At 37.3% G+C, this 19,761-nt stretch overlaps 1 protein-coding gene across 5 annotated transcripts in view; it reads left to right on the top strand.

The window, feature by feature from the left end:
- Positions 1-2,888: 2,888 nt before the first annotated feature.
- The window catches only part of CTNNA2 (catenin alpha 2), a 1,170,559-nt gene continuing 1,153,686 nt past the window's right edge, over positions 2,889-19,761 (top strand). For all 5 annotated transcript variants that reach the window (XM_017888532.1, XM_017888525.1, XM_017888536.1 and 2 more), the window contains exon 1: positions 2,889-3,165. The gene's annotated coding sequence lies outside the window, so the exon portion shown is untranslated. The remainder of the gene's footprint in view (positions 3,166-19,761) is intronic.

Here is a 19,761-nt window from a genome sequence, read left to right as displayed (position 1 = left end):
ATATTTAAATGTATAAGCACTACAGATAATTTTCCTTAAGATACCAGTATTGGTTTGGAGTATCCTAAAAATCTAGATGTAATTTGATTGCACATTAAATTGTATTATAATTACATATAGCATTTTCTCCATTTGAACACAATGCCATACCTTTAACCATGGTCTTTTGTTTGTTATTTATGTTTGCATAAATTTTAATATGAGTGAGGGCAAGAAGAAAATTTCTTGTTTTCTGAGGGCTGTATATGTTTATGTCACTGAAATGAAGGACAACACTTGAATCAAGAAAATCAAAAACAATCAGATTCACAAGCAGACTCAAAACAAAAGAAATAAGCATTTAAAAAAATCCCCTTAGTTTAGAATGGGGACAAACAAAATGATAGCATTTTAGCTTCCAATAATAACCATTATTTTTAAAGCATATTTAGACTATTATCAGAGGGAAATAAGTACGGCTATAATAATATTCATTTTGGATTTTCCATAGGGTAGACAGGGTTGAGGGTTCCCCTTTATTAAAACATAAAAGAATGTTAGTAAATTCTTTGGCAGCAGGGAACAAAAATCTCAGCTGCCATTTGCCTGTTGGTGACTGAAATGCATTGCCTGAGTAATTTCTTATCACTATCTGATTGACAGACCACAATTTGATGTATTTCGAAGAATTGAGGGAGACCAAGGGTCTGAGAAACCAAAGATGGCTTTTATGCTGTTTTTTTTTATTAACTCTAATTTAAAGCAATTGGATGGACTAAAACCTTAGAAATATTTTACAAAAGACTTTTAAATGTCTCTCAATAATATTTTACAGTTTTGAAAGTCACTACAAAATAACAAACAAGGCAAATCCTATTTTGACAAGACAGCATTTGGTTTACATTTTTTTTCTTTTTTGGTCTGCATTATTTAATTGCAATTAAAACAAAAAATTATAAATGTAAGCCTAATTACAACAATACAAAAAACTATACCTGAATCCTCGGAACTTAAAGAGATGATTTTTTCTGGTCACTCTTTGGCCTGTAGTTTTTAGTTTATTCCGTCAGGCCTGACCAGTGTATGAAAAAAATCACAATAATCATTAAAAAAAAAAAAAAAAAGTCAATTCTTGCGTGCATGCTCTACCTCATTTTGACTAGGACAACTTTACTCTTTCCAGATTCTTGGACCATTCAAATTCATAGGTGTTTTCTGCCTCCGGAATGATACTGTATGCAGTATCTCTTTTTGTTTAAGCACCTCGCTGGCTAACCTATCCATGTCTTACCACACCAGGGACTTGTGATGCCTCTTCTAAACCTTATTCGTTCTTCAAACTTCAGCTGAAGGCCTACCTCCTTCCTACATACTCCAGTCAATAGTATGCACTTTTCATTCTGCACTATTTTGGCACAAATCATTTGGCGCTCGGCACTTACTTCATGAAGCACAACGTGTGCCTTCTTTAGCGTGTTTCTCCTGTTTCTATAGGCAGTCTAAGAAAAACGCTTGGTGGTAAGAGCAGGCGGTGTCACTGTCCGTGGTCCTGAAACATGACTGCGTGCTAAGGTTCTTCTTAAGCCAATATCCGGTGACTGGTAAAACTGGTAAAGTGGTGGGGACAAGAAAAAAGAAAGCCAAAAAGATATTGGAAGAGAAAGATAGAGGCATGGACAGAGGTATCCCTCTCCAGTCTTTCCCCGGAGAGAATTAAAAATACTAAGGTTTTATGTAATTTTCAAACAATTGCAGACGCGAACTTGGGAACAAAAGGAGGGATGCAAAAATATCAATGGCTTAGCCATTGATGAAGGAGAATTTAAAAAATGCGTGCACTAAGTGACATAAAGCCATCCAAATGTCGGCATGAACACATGCACTGATGCTAGTGATCCAGGATACCAAACAGCGTGTTGTGAACGTAGCCTCTGTTGTGTCATACAAAACTTCCATAGATTTTGTTTTTCTCTCTTGATTTAAAACAAAGCAAAATTGTCATTTGGCACAGTGGCAGAACAAAGATGACTGTAACTTATGTTTCTCATTTGATGTAGCTGTGTACCTTTTTCACTGTTAGCACCTCTGTAACAGTTACATTCCAGCAACATCAAGTCCTAGCTGCGGATGGCTGGCGGCGCAAACACTCCCTGCCTTAGCTATGTAAGTTCCCCAACTAGAGTATAACCTCTGAGAGGACGAACATTTTTGGATATCTCAAAATGCGTAAGTACAGTGTCTGGTACAAACTAGGGGCTCAGAAATATCCATTGAATCAAGAAAAGAATCACAATGCCTTCCAGGGAGAAAATATTCAACAAAGGCTTGTTAAATGAGCAAATATTCCATTTGTTTTAACAATTCCATCCTCTTCTAGGTTCTTTCAAAGTCCAAATCTCCCTCCCTCTCCCCTTGGGACTCCAGATCCCAACAAACCTCCCTTCCGCGGCAGTCACTACCTTTGCCGCACTCTGGCCCTGCCCTCCTCCTGCCACGTGTCGGACCCCTGCTGGGCTGGCCCTCCTTTCCTACTCTGCGACACCCCTATCCCCCCTGCCCCTATCCTGCCCGCTCCCGCACCCGGTCCCTCTACCCCGGCCGCGAGGCTCGGGCGATTCAGCTCCAGGTCCCCGCCCGCAAGGTAACGCGGTTGTCATGGACACTGCACTTGCGCCCTACGGCGTTGCCCCTTCGCCGCTGTCCCCTCCCCCCACCTGCGGCGCCGAGCCGGCCGCGCCTCCAGAGCTCCGCCCCACACCGCCCCGCCCTTTCGGGCGCTCCCCAGGCCGCGCGCGCCCGCGGCCCCCCCTCGGATGCGGCGGGCCTTTCGCAGGCGCCGCGGAACCACGGTGACCGCGGCGGCTGCGAGCGAGCAGCGCCCGCGGCTATGCGCCACTGCCCCTCCGCCTTAGCGCATCCGGGCGCTGCCGCTCGCGCTTGGGCACGGGACGCGGGAGCGGGCGGCGTGGAGGGGGGGAGCGGGCTTCGCTTCCAGCCGCCGAGTGAGGCGGAGACCCGGGCGGGCGGGCAGAGCAGGCGGCACCGCACCTCGGCCAGAGGCGGCTGCAGCAGCTGCTGCCCTTGTCCCTGCCGCCGCCTCTCCAGTCCCTTCTGTGATTACCACTCCAGCTGCTGGGAACGGGCGAGAAAGAGGAGGAGGCGAGAAACTCCCACCGACCCACAGAGGTGAGTCCCGGGCAGAGCATCCTCCATCCTTGCCTGCCTCCCTCCCTCCCTACCTCCCTCCCATCCTCTCCATCCTCCCCCCTCCCGGCTCCCCAACCCTCCCTCCCTCATCCTTCCCAACATCCCTCTCTCCTCTCCCCTCCTTTCTCCCTTCCAGCCTTTCTTTCATCCCTTTCTTCCTCTCTCCCAGCCCCACTTCCTTCCCACCCTTTCTTTCTTCCCCGTCTTCCTTGCAGCCACTCGCGCTAGAGCACAGCTCTGCATCCCTTTCCTCTTGTCTCCATCTCTTTTTCCCCCTTTCTTACCTCTTCCCCGGTGGGAGGGTGGAGCATCCCTTCCCTGCTACAACTGTCCGGATTCAGGGGTTCCAGAAAATTGGGTACATATACTGAGAGACACACTCTGAAACAGCGGATGCCCTGCAGGTTCCTAAATTTTTAGGATGAAGGGTCAAGTTGGGTAGAGTACTGGGAACTGGAGGAAGAGGATCGAGGAAGAGTCTATGGATTTGTGCTGTATTAGGGTGGGGGTGGGGAGGGTTGTCACTTGGACATGTTGCCAACAGCCCCCATACCCCTCTTCAGCAGTTTCTTTTCTTCTTCTGGGAATTACATATTCCCAGTGTGTGTCTCACCAATTTAAAATCCAGCTTTCCCTGCTTTGATTGTCTCCGTGAGAAACCACAACGAAAGAGGAGAAGAGAGGAAAGGAACAAGAGAGAAAAAGGGGAGGGGAGAGGAAGGGAGGTGGCAGTGTAAGCTTCTGTTCTTTTCCCCTAGGCCTCTTTGGATTGTCATTTTCAAACCACCCGCCTCATATTTGGCTTGGAATTGAACCCGTGTGTCCTTGGTCCTGTCACTACCTACTTCAAAGGCAGAAACTCTCTAAACTTTAATGCCTGTGCACCACAGCATTATTTATGGAATGTTTTGCTCAGCATGCAAAATACCAAGATAGAGAGGTTTGGGAAAATAGGGAGCAGAAGGGTGGAAGAGATGTACTTTTGTTCATCATGGGTTAACTTCTCAAGTAGGATAATGGTTAGACAGTTTTGGAGAAATGAGGTTATACTCCACAGACTTGTAAATATACCATTTAGATGGCATTAGCTGCATTATAGCCTTTAAGAGACACCCTTACCCATTTTCACCCACCTCATAGGAACCCTCAAGATGTTTGAAGAGAAACATACTGTGTGATTCTGTTTGTGGCTTACACCAATGGAAAAGTTAAATTAGCTTCAGAACCATTGTTAATAATTTAAAATTGCTGTTGGTTTTACATCACTTATTTTCACAGAATGCTATAATTTACCTTGCACTCTTTAGCTTGCATTCTAACCCCTTATATTATACATATTATTGGCAATTTGGCAATTCTTTCTGTTAGCATTGCTGCTGTAAAGTTTATTTATACATGGCGGGACAGCCATGCCTCAGAATGTTTAGTGTATTTATCATCTCAGAAGGGTCCAACAGTGTAAGTATAAATCAGAAATGGATATTTTGAAGCCTATATTTTGTCCTATTTATATTCTCCTAAAACGACAGACCAAAACACCTTAATATCTTTAGAATGGCTGTGTTTTGTGTTTAAAGAGTATGTGTGAGGGACCCAAATTAATGGTGGATTCATTGAAGTTGCCAGTAAGACACTATGCTGTGGAACACATTATTGATTTTTTTCTTTTCATTTAAATTATTATATGACAATAGTGCAATATGCAGTTTTGCATTTTATGGGAGTGTAAAGCAGGAGTTGAGATGAAGAGAATTGCCTTCCTAAGTGATTGAGTGCTGATTTGATGAAGAGCTGATAGTTAATCACCTGAGTCAGTGCTGGGGAAGTGTGTAATATTAGGAGTGATGGACTCCTTCAACTCCCTGTGGTAGGAATGCAATTCCATTAATGGCTTGGCTGACTCTTCAACCATATAGCTAAAGCTTGGTTGAATTACCAGTGTTACCAACATCCTGATGCAGATTGCAGTCAACCCTGTGTGTATTGGAATGCTTGCATTACTTAACAAGCATTACTTAATAGTGAACTTGTAGATAGGAGTGTTTTCCTTGTTGGTGTTCCTTTCCCTAGAGTACCATGAAACAAGTGAAAGACTGTCATGTTAATTATATATGAGCATAATAAGTTAGTTTTGTCCAAATTTCTTTCAAAAGACTTTTCCCCTCCCAGTATCTCTGCTATTCTTTGTGGGGCTTCAGAGTTGTGAATGAGGGGAGGTGGCAGCCCCTCTGTGGGCTTTGCTCTTTCTCTGTTGCAGTTTTTCTGCAGAGTGATGTGGGTGTATGCCCCAGTTTTTGATACTGTGCTTAGTATAGAAACACAGGTACTTCTCATATGCCTCTTTTGTAAACATTAGTCCACTGAATGGAAACAAAGCATGCCAAGTTATTAAAGAACTAGAAAGCAAAATAACATTTTGTTTACAGCAAAATTTTAAGAGACGTGAGTACAATTAATAAAATGTGCATTTTAGAAGAGCAACTAGTGTCTTTGAAAAGCAGCTTGCCTCCTTGACTGTAATCCAGTTTGCAGATAAAGACTGACTTCCTCTGAAGAATTTCATTTCTAGAGGCTTCTGCCTTTAGTTGACTGGACTTTTAAAAATACATGATAGAATAAAGAACCAATAGAACATCTTATGGACCCCTGTAAAACGTATTCTGGATATATTCTCTGTGTCTCCCTCCCTCAGAGCTCTTAATACCTGCCTAACCCTAGGCTGAGTGGTGTGAGGTATTCCAAGGAAGTAGAAAGAAGTAAAAAACACTGTCTTTGACCTCAGCTTACAGTCTAGTTGAGGAGAACAGGCATTTGCATGAGGTCCTATTTCACAGTGGCAAAGAACAAGATCTTTGGAGAGAGCTTTAGATGTCAGTACAGGCTCTAGTTCTTAGGAGTATCGTGTCCTTGTGTACAATTTAAATCTCTTTTTTTTCATCTATAAAATCAAAATTGTAGGGGACTGATACATGGACTTGCTTTAAAGGTTAAATGTGTTTAGCACAGTACTTGGTACAAACAAAACATATATTAAGTAAACATTATTATAATTAGGAGAAATAGTTTAAACACATTCCAAGACCATATATGATTATGTACTAAAAAGACAGAAGCGCAAGTAAGTACTAGAGGAATTGTGAAGAAGACGGGTGTCTGTGTAGCTGGGAAAATGTTATATTCGGTAGTAGCAGTGGAGCTTGGACAGAGACTCCTATGAAGGATTTCATGCAGGGTGGGCACCACAGCTGGAACAAAAGCAGAGAGGGAGGAAAAGGCATTGTGTGTTTGAATTACATTAGGGAAACTATTTACTGGAAGATTTGGCATGCAGGTGAGGGTATTGAAAGGTAGAGTGCATACAGTCAGAGTAATTATACTATCACTGAGTTAAGACAACTTCTAGTGTGGGATCCATTTCATCACATAGAAGGTTCAGCTACCCATGGAGGTAGTTTCAGTTCTTTATCTCACCTAAAGCCCCATCCCAAGACATGGAATCCATGATCGGTGTCATAGTGAGGACCCAAAATATTCTTAGGTCTTTTCTTTTAACTTCAAGGCAGAGGAAAAACTTGACCGTTGCTGAACAATAAAGATTTAATATTATGGTTACTATAACTCTCCCTTGTGTTTCCTTATCCCATGAATATTCCAGAACTATATTTCGTAGTATAATAACTAAAATTATTTTATTTTGACCTATATGAAACCAGTACTTGTTAGGATAATTGTATTTCCAGGGGCTTATTTTATTTTATTTTTTTCTCTTCATGGTTGACTTTTCCTAATTACAAAAGCCCCTTTTCATAGGCGTCCAAGATTATTAATAAATTCTAAATGGATGATGCTCTTTCAGTTTTGTGGCTGTGAGACTAATATGTGATGAGGATAGAGAGTCTAGCAGGGAACTTGCATGGAGCAGGTTAAATATACGCTCTGTGGGGAGTGACAGATGCTCACTGGCTACATCTGTTGGCACACCTTTGTTTTTAGTTGAGGTTCGTAAACTATTTTGAAAATTATATCCATAAAATCTTTACCCAAACAGCATGAAGGATATGATATTGAATTATTTTATTCAAAAATGGGATTTCCAGAAAATTTTACCCACAATTTGAAGTATTGGTATTTATTTGCTCGTGTTTAAACTCATTTAATAGACACAATTTCATTGGTTTTCTCAAAATAGTAAAATGTTTCTATATATTTCGTTTGTAGTTCAAATATTATAAAGATTGTCTCCTAAATATTATCTAAGATATATTAGGTCATACACAAATATATTCTAAAGCTAATGTAAAATAATACTTCTAAACTAACAGAACCATAGGTTTATAGTTTTATTTTCTATATTGAGATCTTTCTTAATTGATGTTTTAAAATATTCAGCAGATGTAAATAAAACATTTTCGGATATATTACTACTAGTTAGCTTTATATTATGCTACCAGAGATTTTGACACATTTTACTTTTGACATTTTGTTTTCCTTACAAGTGAATTTTTATCTCAGAGCTGAATTCTAACTCAACCATAAATTTGCATTATATACCTCTTTGAAATTATTACTCGTAACACGTTGTACAAAACATAGTGATAGTCTAACTTTAGAGACCTTAATTTTCTAGGGCTTTACTACTGAACACTATTTTATTTTTCCTTTTTATTAATAGGCCTTATCTGTGTACATAACTATTAGACTATTCCATTTCAGGTATTAGGAAAACTTGCTTTAACAGGAGTGAAAAAAGCAGGTATGTTCCCCATACATGAGGGTAGTAACCAAACAGGGAGGTGGAGTAAGGATGAGACAGAATGAATTAATTTCATTTTCTCTTTTGAGCTGAAGGATGTATAACTACCTGTTTAATTAGGGGTTTTGTATATTTTTGCTGTGACGTCTACTATAATCTATATTTTAGTTGTTTCAAAGTAAATTTTATATGTAAATTTCAATGAATAGTTTTTAAAACTAGAGCATGAATAAAAAAACTAATGTAAATCATATGTTGATTTTTCAATATCTTGCTACTTGTGGACATCTGGCTATTTTGTTTGTTAGGCAGTTTTGAGGGAAGGCAGGTAATATATTTATGGGACATATTGAGATGGAGGTACATTAAATAAGATCCTAACTTGCTGCAGTGTTTCTACATTAAATGAGTGGACATGCCACAGGGCTAGAGATTACAAAGTCCTTGAGTTGTATATGGTCTCAAGGGCCACAGAGCCATAGTAGAAAATTAATAGAAAGCTTCTGAGATGTTCATATTGTGCAAATTGAGTTTATGTTGTTCGTTGTGTATCTGCAGTAAATCCAGTATCTTTTTTTATGGCCCCTTGATGTTTTGGAAGGAAAGCCAAGGACTCTTGATGGAGCTATGTCAGTTGCTCTTCCACATCTAGACTCCAGAAATCTCCAGAGGATCTGATGTTCCCATGTTTTATTTGTAAGCATTCGGTGAAAATTCAGTCTTCCTAGTTTATCTTAAATTCACAGGGCCTGAAGCAGTTGCTAAATATCATCAGTCTATCTCTCAGTGAGGAAGTAGCGATGTCCTTTAACTACTTTAGAAATAGCTAATTAATTGTACTCAGTTGTTTCCAGGAAAGGGTATCCTACAATTCTTTGGAGTTTACCACTTCATTCTGTTTCTTCAGGCATTGATAATTTCCAGAGTAATTTCACAAAATATGTTGTTGTTGTCGTTTTTCTAATGTGTAGAAGTAGCATAAAGAAGTGTATACAAGACTCAAATTTCCTGAGGAAGCCCGGGCACAGTGGCTCACACCTGTAATCCCAGCGCTTTGGGAGGCTGAGGCTGGCATATCACCTGAGGCCAGGAGTTTGAGACCAGCCTGGCCAATATGATGAAACCCTGTCACTACTAAAAATACAAAAATTAGCTGGGCATGGTGACAGGCGACTGTAATCTCAGTTATTTGGGAGGCTGAGGCAGGAGAATCGCTCGAACCCAGGAGGCAGAGGCTGCAGTGAGCCGAAATGGTGCCACTGTACTTCAGCCTGGGCAACAGAACAAGACTCCGTCTCAAAAAAAAAAAAAAAGTCTTGGGGAAAAATAAATCTGTATCTAAATTCATCTCTTTACTGCACTTATGCTTTTCATGTATTTTTTTAATTATGTTACCTAGCATGAATTCATTCAACAGGTATTTTTTTGAAAATACCTGCTCTGTGCAGAGCATTGAGCTAGAGATTATGATTTTATAAGCACACTGAGCCAAGGCAACTGGATTCCTGTCCAGGTTTTCAGCCAGCTAATTAATTTGTTATGTGACTAAGTAAGCCTCAAACTCTCCAACCCTTATTTATTTTATCTGTCTTTTGAGTGACTTAGACTTACATCTAGCTATAACATTCTATAATTCTATATCTCAATTTTCCTTAAAATTTCAAGGCAAAATGGTTTATTTTCATTGTGTTCCATTTGTTTTTTCTTTCTTTTGAAACATAAACTTCTGCTGCATAAGAAAAAAAAAAAAAACTTCACCTTCAGTGGCATATGCTTTCCCTTTCCCAATAAAATTGCAAATTTAGCTTCATGGTCTCTGGGCAAACTGAAGGACTAAGTAACCTGTCTTTTCTTATCTCTCCATCCTTCCCTCTCTTTCATTTTGAAAGTTCTTCCTAAATTGAAGGTACAAGTCAGTTGCTGCCACTATTTAGGGACTCTCCCAGTGTGTGATTGGCTTGTTTTGGCCATGCCAATGTTTGTGAAAGACTATATGGCATTTATGCATTTAGAATGAAGTAATGTTTATTTAAGAAATTATATATACTTTAAGATTAATGTTTCTGCCCCAGGCATAGCAAAGCCTTGCTTATCCCCTAAATTCTATTTCAGAGGACCTGGTGGTCACCAGTCTTCCTACCAATCCAGCTCCAAATTCCCATTAAAATTCTTTTAGTAAAATTTTGGGCATATGTTTTATACAATAAAGTGTACCCATTTTAAGTGAATACTTTGTTGTTGATTGACAAACACACCTGTGTAACTGTCAGTGTGATCAAGATACAGAATATATCTGTTACCCTAAAAACTTCTCTTCTGACGAATCTGCTTTCTATCTCTATAGATTCGTTTTTCCTATTCTAGAAATTGATATAGGTTGAATCACAGAATATGTACTCATTTTTATATTCCTTTTTTCGTTGAGTATAATGTTTGTGGGATCAATCTATGATTTTGAGTATATAAACTTCTAGAAGAAAATTTAGGAGATAATCTGTGATTTTGGATTAGGCAAAGATCCCTTCGGAACCAAAAAGCACTAATCATAAAATTTAAAAGAAAAGATGTATTAGACTTTATCAAAGTTGAAGAAAGAAGTTTTGCTCTTCAAAAGACAAAAGATTTGTTAGAACTACATATCTCTCTCTGGATACTTGACAAAGGACTTTATCTAGACGATGTATAGAACTCTTGCAACTCAATAAGGAGACAGGCAATCCGTCTAAAAAATGAACAAAATATGTGCAGAGATATTTCACACAAGAAAATATACAAATATCTAACAAGCACATGAAAAGGTGTTTAACTCTATAATTCACCAAAATAATTAAATTTAAAACCACAATGTGATACCACTATCCCAACACTAAAATGACTAAATTATAAAGACTGGCAATACCAAGTTTTGGAGAGAATGTGAAGCAACTATGATACTCATACATTGCTGGTGGGAATATAATACTTTGGGAAACAGTTTGGCAGTTTCTCTTAATGTTAAAAATACTCTTACCATACAATCCAGAAATTCCACTCCCAGGTGAAATGAAAACATATATACAAGGACTTTTGCATGAAAATTAATAACAGCTTACTCATAATAGCTTCAAACTAAAAACCGCCAAAATATCTATCACATTCCTATTTGAAAGTTACTCCTTTGAGATAGAGAACAAAGCTGCTGACATATATATATATATGTGTGTGTGTGTGTGTGTGTGTGTGTGTGTATATATATATATATGTATATTTATATAACTTTTAAGGTGCAATATTTAATATGTTACCTGGCAGCAGAGGAAGGGGAATACATTGGAAAAGATTTCTAAAAGTGACAAGAAATGCAGAGGATGGGAGACCTGAGCTTAGTTTCTACTTTCTGCATTTCTCCTGTCTGTGCTCAGTCTGTGTGTTGACCGCTTTCTCAGCCAGTGCTTTGATCACTTTTTTAGTTCCTAGCACACCGTCATGCAGCAGCAGTGTCTCGTCCTGCAGAAGGAGGAGGTATTTGCAAAAAACCCTCCTGCAGACTTCTCTCTTATGTCACTGGCCAACACTGAATCACATGAGCATTCCCAATCTAGTAAATGGCAAGGAGAATGGGTATACCATGAATGACAGGCTTAGACTAAATCAGGATTTACCGGCTGGGACTACATATGGGATTAGCATTCACTGGGTGGAGAAGGTTAGGGTATTGATGAACAGAGTAGCAATTCTTCTAATAAGGAAGGGGTAAATGATTGTTGGGTAAGTAAGCAGCAGTGTTTATTACAATTTGATATAGAGGCCTGCCTTGTTCTCAGGTTTTGGCAAGAGGTTGAAGCATAAACCTGAGATTGTGGTCACAACTTTTTATTGTGAGAGAGTGTATGCAGAAACAGGTAATGGAGGGCAATGTAGCACAAGAAGGAGAAAATTTAGATCCTAGCCCAGAGCATGAACTGGAGGGGGAGGGAATCTGGACCCAAGGGAACAATTTAAAGTGGGCAAGCATAAAAATAGTGACAAGCAAAGCCAAGCACACTGGGGCCAATGGAGTTGGGACAGGAAGTAAAAGTCAGTGCTGGCAGTAGTCTGGAATCCAGGCAGGCAAATTCGATTGCAGTTTGCCCATCTGTGAAATCAGGACCTCAGGCAAGAAGATTTTCACGTTTTGCTTGTTAAGGCAGAAGCCAAAACAGTAATTATTTTCTACTTTTTTTCCTGAGGTGTTCTCAACCACTCTAGATTCTGTCTTAAGGATAGGAGCCGCATCTTCCATTTTTCTAGTATTTTCCTGTTTCATGGCTGGGCCCACAGTAATTCCTTCATAAATGCTTGTTGATTGAACCAAGTCTCTGAGCTCACTCCATCTTCAAACAGATCCTCAGATTTCTGGTCATATGTAACAGCCATTTATCAAATGCTTTCCTTCAAGTTATGGAAACCACTGTTTTGGGGGATACAGTCCTGGAGCCATACATGAGTTAAGATACAGTGCCTTGTCTCATAAGTTGACAGTCTAGTAGGGGCTATGAGTACCTGAACAGTTTAATACCAGACAGAATGATCGACTGTGTCCTGCAGTGTGGTACTGATGCCACAGTAGCGTGGGGCAAAAATCCAGGCTGACACAGAATCAGCAACTTTGCTTCAGCAATGGGTGGGAATAAGATTGTGGAGTGGGGAGGTGACCTTGTATTAGTACTTTCAGATTCAGTCCTGTCTTGGTCTGGGAACTGGGACAGGGCTGGCCTGGCAGGGAGGTGGGATCAATGAGCACAGCAGTGGGAGAGGTGGAGAAATCACATTCAGGAGAACTAAAGCTGGGACACTGATAGCTACTCAGTAGGTAGCTGAAAAGTGAGACTAGAGTGAAGGGGAGAGGCTGGGAGTACAGAAATATTTTGGCATTATCTATACAGAGGTATCTCAAGAATCCAATAACAGAAGATACATTGTTTCTAAAAGAACATGTTTTGTCTTTTGCACTTACAGTAATAAATGCCCATTGTAGAACATCTAGAAAATAACAAGAAAAGAGTCTGGAAAATAAAATCACTGCAGTCCAACTATTCAGTGAACATTTGGTGAATTTCTCCCCCCAACATGAGTATATCTGAGTTTATCATATAGTGAGGGTGTTTTTAAGCACAGCTGAGATAGTAGGTATATATAAATTTGTATATTATTTTCAACTAAATACATTTAAGTGTTTCCTGCCGTTATAAAATTCTTCCTCTACATTACTTTTTGTGTAACATTGCATTTTTTTGGAATTTAAGTATTCAATTTTTGGCTGTCTACAGAGATAAAATGTCTGGGTTGATCTGCCTTCAATATGGGCTGTGGCATGGGCAGAAGATTGATTTGGGGGGCCCCAGGAGACTGTTTCAAAATAATAGAGGTCAAGGTTTGTGTAGCTGTGTATATACATATAATTTTTTTTCTTAAATGGTGACATAATGTTCTGTACTTTATTTTCACTTTACATGTAGTTTAGAGAGATCTCCACACTGGTACAAAAATATATACGCCATTGCTTTTTAACTCTTGCCTATTATTTTATGGTGTGGTTGTACCATGGTTTATTTAATCCTTGTTTCCATGTACATTCAGTTTGTTTATGCTATTATGCTATTTCAAACAGTGCTAAGGTGAACATTCTTATACAGGTTTATTTTCTACATGTACAAATGTATTTTTTAAAGGTAAACTCATAAATGCAATTGTTGAGTCATAAGGTGTGTGAATTTTAAATTTTAATAGTGCCAAATTGCTCTTCCAATTGTTAGTACCTTCCACCAACAATATGAAAGTGCATATTTCTTTACCCTTTTCCAATACATGATAATTTTAAACTTGTAAAAGTTTACCAATGAATAGGTAAGAAGAATACTTCTTTTTTATATAAATTTGTTTCCCAGATTTCTAGAGGTTGATTATCTTTTCATTTGCTTTTTGTCTAATGGCCTAATGTTTTGTCTTTGCTGTGATGAGTGTGTTCATGTTTTCCAAGTTTTTTTGCATGAGTTAGTTATCTTATTTTTTAATTTAAGGACTTAATTATATTCTCTGGGTATAGATAATTATTTTTGTTATTCCTGAATTAATGATATACTATTAAAACTACTATTATGATTTCCAGTAGGTGATGGTTTTTTCTCCCAGTTTCATCTCTATTTTTACATCTTTATTTTCAGAAGAATATGATAATCGGGTTATCAATTTTAAAACAACACTGTATTTTAGTTAGTATTATATTTAATTTAAGATAATTTTGAGGGAGAAGTGACAACTCTCAATTCATAATCTTTCCATTCACATGTCTCTTTATTTATTCAAGTCTTTTTTGTGTCCTTCAGTAACATAAATAGCCTTCTTTATAGAAGGAAATATTTCTCATTTTGTGTTATTACTATCTTGTATGAGTTTTTGTTGCTGTTGGGAAAGGGATTTTATTCTTTAATATTTCCGAATAGGTTATTGCTGATGTAGAAATTATTCTTTTTGATTTTTACATTTGGTTTTGTCTCCTGTCACCTTGTTGAAATACTTATTGGTTCAAAAAATGTGCCCTTGTGTTTTTCTTATCAATTTGTGTTACCTCTTTTGTATGTTAAGATAAGAGTTCATAGTTTAAAAACACACATACACATACACACACACACACCACTTGCAAGGCTTATTTACATGCAAATGGTAAAATATAATACTCATACTTTTTATTTTAGTGTCTTATAATTTTAAATAATTTTGTTTTCTTTTACCTTAGATTTAGTGTGAATTGAGGCACTCTTCAGGTTGGAAATACACTGTCTATACTGTGCTCCAAACACACCTTTTTTGCTTTTAAAATTATTCTCAATATCTCTCTTTTCCATGGTAACCTAAGTATATTTATACCAATATCAGTACATTTGTGAATCTTTCCCTTTGGAATAAGCATAGTGTGTACATGAATTTCATATACTCACTTCCAGAAATTTACTTGGCATTTTTATAGATGTTTCTCAGTATTCCATGGTGTTTTTCTGTATGCCATTCAAAGGCATGGGCCATGTCTTTTCTATATCTTGGGTAGAGTTGAGTGAATAATGATCTAGTGATGGTGACAATATGTTTGATTATGCTAATGCCTGTGATAGTAAACTTTTTTATTTATCTAAGTGACTTTATTCTTTGGATATCTGATTTTTAAAATATTTTATCATCATTTGCATATTGAAGCTGTTGTGCTAATACAAGACCTTCATTCCACATCCAGCATTGTTTGTTAGAAATGTGTCCGTTTTGATACAATAGCCAATACAGTAGCACTAAGAAGCTTTTACAGTCGTTTTCCAGTTGTTACCCAGAATTTTACGTTTTGGCGGTAAGATCTTCTTATTCAAACTCGAGAGGAAGCTTAACTTGGGTAGTATTTTCATGATTTTTCAAATCAGGAAAATGGTTATTTTGAATGAAAACCTTTCACTGATTATGCAAATTGAGAAAATAGGCTAATTGCCTTGAATTGTAATTGTTCATCTGGTCTAGTCTTTGTGCATGCATATCAGTATTGATTTATCATTAATGAACCCATCACCTTAAAACCCTGTGATCCATTCTGTTAGGTTGGTGCAAAAGTAATTTCTGTTTTTTCCATTAAAGGTAATGGCAAGATTGCTTTTACATTACATTATTACATTACATTATTAAAAGTAATGGCAAAACCTCAATTACTTTCATACCAACCTAATAAGTTAGTTTAAGTAGATGATATAATTTTTACTGTTGAAAACAGGCATTTCACTTTGTAGAGTATTGACTGTGTATGTGAAAATAGTAGCAAGTGGTAAGTCATGCTTAATAGAATTGCAAGAGACTTTTATTAGTGCTGAATCACTGAATCCAGTTTAAAAATTTGGTTAGCTGTCTTTTCTTAAAGAATTATACCATAAAAATGAGTTAAAGTAATACTAAGATAAGTTTGAATAAAACTATCAGTTAACAACATGTAGCTGTTTTCTGTTCTAGTTTGCTTGAATAATTTGAGATGCTTCTGTCTATTTGATGAAATTTTCGTGATGACTGGTTGCCTTTGGAAATAATTTTTTGTTTGCTGTTGCTGTTATGAATAGCTGCCCTCTTAAATCCAGGTGTATACATTTTATTGTTGCTCATTTTATCTTACAGTTGCAGAGTTGTTCTTAACCAAGGCAAGTTAATACCATATGAAATAAATACTCCTTTTTGAGTATGAATTTAAAATATTTTATATCAAACTTATAAGTGGCATTATAAAATGTTTCAACTGGTAAAATGCTAACTTTAAATAGCTTTTATTTTATACTTTATTATAATTATAAAACAATCTATACTGTTACTATGTGTCTTTCACTCCAGAAAATGCAAATCCTTAGTGAAGATACTAAAGGCTACAAAATATCATTAAAAGAATTTAAAGAAGACTTAAAATATTGAAATATATGCATGCTCACAAATGAGAAGACTTAATATTAATTAGACAAATTGATCTAGAGATTCCATGCTATTGCTGTGAAAATCCCAGCTTCCTTTTTTCTTTTGCAGAAATTGTTATGCTCATTCTAAAACTCATTTATAAATAAGAATAGTCTAAAACAATCTTAAAAAAGATGAACAAAGTTGGAAGACACACTTAATATCAAAACTTACTGCAAAAGTGTAATAATCAAGACTAAGTGGTATTAACATAAGCGTAGACATTTATTTTACTGGAATAGAATTGAGCATTTAGAAATAAACCCATATATTTATGGTTAATTGATTTTTCAACAAGGGTGACAAGACAATTTAATGGGGGAAAGAATAGTTTTTTAAACAAATGGTGCTGAGACAAATGAATAAACATTTACATGAAAATGATGAATTTGTATCTTCTCCCAAATACAAAAATTAATGGTAGACTTCAGTATGCATTATAGACCTAAGTATGAGAGCTAACTGTGAAACTCTTGGAAGAAAATATAGGTGTAAATCTTAGTGACCTTGGATTAGGCATTGGTTTCTTGGATTAGGCAGTAGATTTTAGATATGACACCCAAAGCACGAGCAGTAAAAGAAAAATAATGTAAATTGGACTTCATCAAAATTAAAAACCTTTATGCATCAAAGGACACCATCAGGAAAATGCAAAGACAGCCCACAGAACGGGAGAACGTATTTACAAAACATATCAACAAGAATCTATTCTTCAAAATATATAAAGAACTATTATAAGTTAATAATAAAAATAATACCTACATTTAAAAATGGACAAAGGACTAGAATAGACATTTCTCCAAAGAAGATATACAAATGGCAAATAAGCACATGAAGAGATGCTCAGCATCATCAAGTGAATGCACATCAAAACTGCAATGAAATACGAATTCACACCTACTAGACTGGTTCTAATAAAAAGGAATGTTAGGCCAGGCACGGTGGCTTATGCCTGTAATCCCAGCATTGGGAGAGTGAGGCAAGTGGATCACAAGGTCAGGAGATTGAGACCATCCTGGTCAACATGGTGAAACCCTATCTCTACCGAAATTATAAAAATTAGCTGGGTGAGGTGGCGGGTGCCTGTAATCCCAGCTACTCGGGAGTCTTGCTTGAACCCAGGAGATGGAGGCTGCAGTGAGCCAAGATGGTGCCACTGCATTCTAGCCGGGCAACAGAGAGAGACTCCATCTCAAAAAAAAAAAAAAAAAAAAAAAAGGAACATTAATAACAAATGTTGCTAGGGAATGTGGGGAAATTAGAATCCTTATACGTGAAGGTGGAAATATCAGTGTAAATTTAAGGGGAAATATAAAATGGTGCAGCTAATTTGGAAAACAGTTTGGTAGTTCCTCAAAAAGTTAAATATAAAATTTCCTTATGACCCAACAATTCTATTCTTAGATATGTATTGAAGAGCAGCAAAAACATATGTCCACACCAAACTCTGTACATTTATATCCATAGCAACATTATTTATTATAGCCAAAAAGTTGAAAAATCTGATGCCTATTAATTGGAGAATGGGCACACAAAATAAGGTGTATTTATACAATGGGATGATATTGCACCATAAATAGGAAAAAGTACTGATACACGTGAAACATGGATAACCTTGAAGATATTGTGTGAAGTGAAAGAAAGCCAGGCACAAAATGTCGCGTATTGTTTGACTGAATTTATATAAAATGTCCAGAATTTGCCAATCTATGTAGACAAAAACTAGTGATTGTCAGGGGTTGGGAGAAAGGAGGAATGAAGAACGAATGCTAGCTAGTGGGTGGACTTTTTTTTTTTTTTTTTTTTGGAGACATGGGAGACAGAGTCTCACTCTGTTGCCCAGGTTAAGTGCAGTGGTGCAATCATAGCTTACTGCAGCTTGAACTCGTAGGCACACACGATCCTCTCCCCTTGGCCTCCCCAGTAGCTGGGATTATAGGTGTGTGCCACCATGCTTGGCTGATTATTATTATTATTTTTTGTAGAGACAAGGTCTTGCTGTGTTGCCCAGACTGGGAGTTTTCCTTTTGAGATGATGCAAATTCTGGAATTAGGTAATGGTGATGGTTGCACATACTGTTTGTGCATATACTATAAAATATCCACTGAATTGTACACTTTAAAATGGTAAATATTGCATATGAATTATGCCTATAATGTAAGGCAGACAAATCCAATAATTGTGATTTTATTTGTTTTTCCATTTGGAATGTAGAAGTTACTCCTTGTCATAATATTAAATCATATATTTTCTCACTAGAGTTGAACTTAAAGCCAATTCACATTGTAGAGTAAAATTGTACTATGGTCATATCACAAAAATGAATATTTCTTTACTTTGAAAATGACATTTAATTATATTTATATCTAGCCATAATATAGCTGAAAAGGCATTTCTTAATTGCCTTTCTTAGGTAAGGTACTCTATTGGTGATACCAAGATAGGTAAGACATGGTTTCTACACTTAGGTCATCCAATGGTATATGGTGTGAAAGTGCGACCCATGAACAAACTGAAGAATATGACATGGAGTAGAGTTATATCGGAAGTTATAGATAGCAGTGATGAAGGAGTGTTTAAAGTAAAACAGAATTAGACAAAGGTCAAGAAGATTCACATTTCAATAGGAACTTGAAGAACATGTAAAAGTTTCCTATAAAGATAAATTAGGAAATAGCATTCCAGGTTGAGGGGAAAGCATGAAGGTAGGAATGTCAGTGTAAATTTAAGGCTCAACAGATTCTGCAGTTGCCATAGTACTTAGCGGAGGGATGAGGCATGAGGAGGTGGTAAGGAAGGAGACAACAGGACTGGTTATATAGAAGCGAGAAGACTTAGGAACCATCTAAATATGATATTCAGGACAAAGGCAAAGACAAGGCTAACTGTGAATGTTATCACGTCTTCTTGTGTGAAACATGATTTAGGAGTTAGCTGATGTTTACTTTTGATGATGTAAAATATGAAGAGCTTACAGGACTTCCAGATGCAAGTCTTCAATAGACATTTAGGAATAAGGTCTTGACTTCTGAGCTGTTGGTATTCAAATTAGAAATTTTAGAGTGAAACAGGAGGTGATAGTTATAGCTGTGGAAGTAGATGAAATGCCCTACAGTTGCATAAAGCATTATAAGTTTGGGATCTGCATCCACAGGAATACCACTGCCTAAGTGACAAATAATGAAAAACATTTAATGGGAAAGAAAGAGAGGAATCACATGAGGGTATTTACCTCTGAAGTCAAGAAAGTCAGCAAAATGCAAAAGAAAACACACTTGGAAAAGAAAAATGTTACTTCTACTTTTAGCTTTCGGTTTGGATTTTTAGCCAGAACATA

This window comes from Rhinopithecus bieti, unplaced genomic scaffold, assembly GCF_001698545.2.
Source record: "Rhinopithecus bieti isolate Rb0 unplaced genomic scaffold, ASM169854v2 scaffold_17655, whole genome shotgun sequence".
Classification (NCBI taxonomy): Eukaryota; Metazoa; Chordata; class Mammalia; order Primates; family Cercopithecidae; genus Rhinopithecus; species Rhinopithecus bieti.
This window is presented reverse-complemented; position numbering and strand designations above follow the sequence as displayed.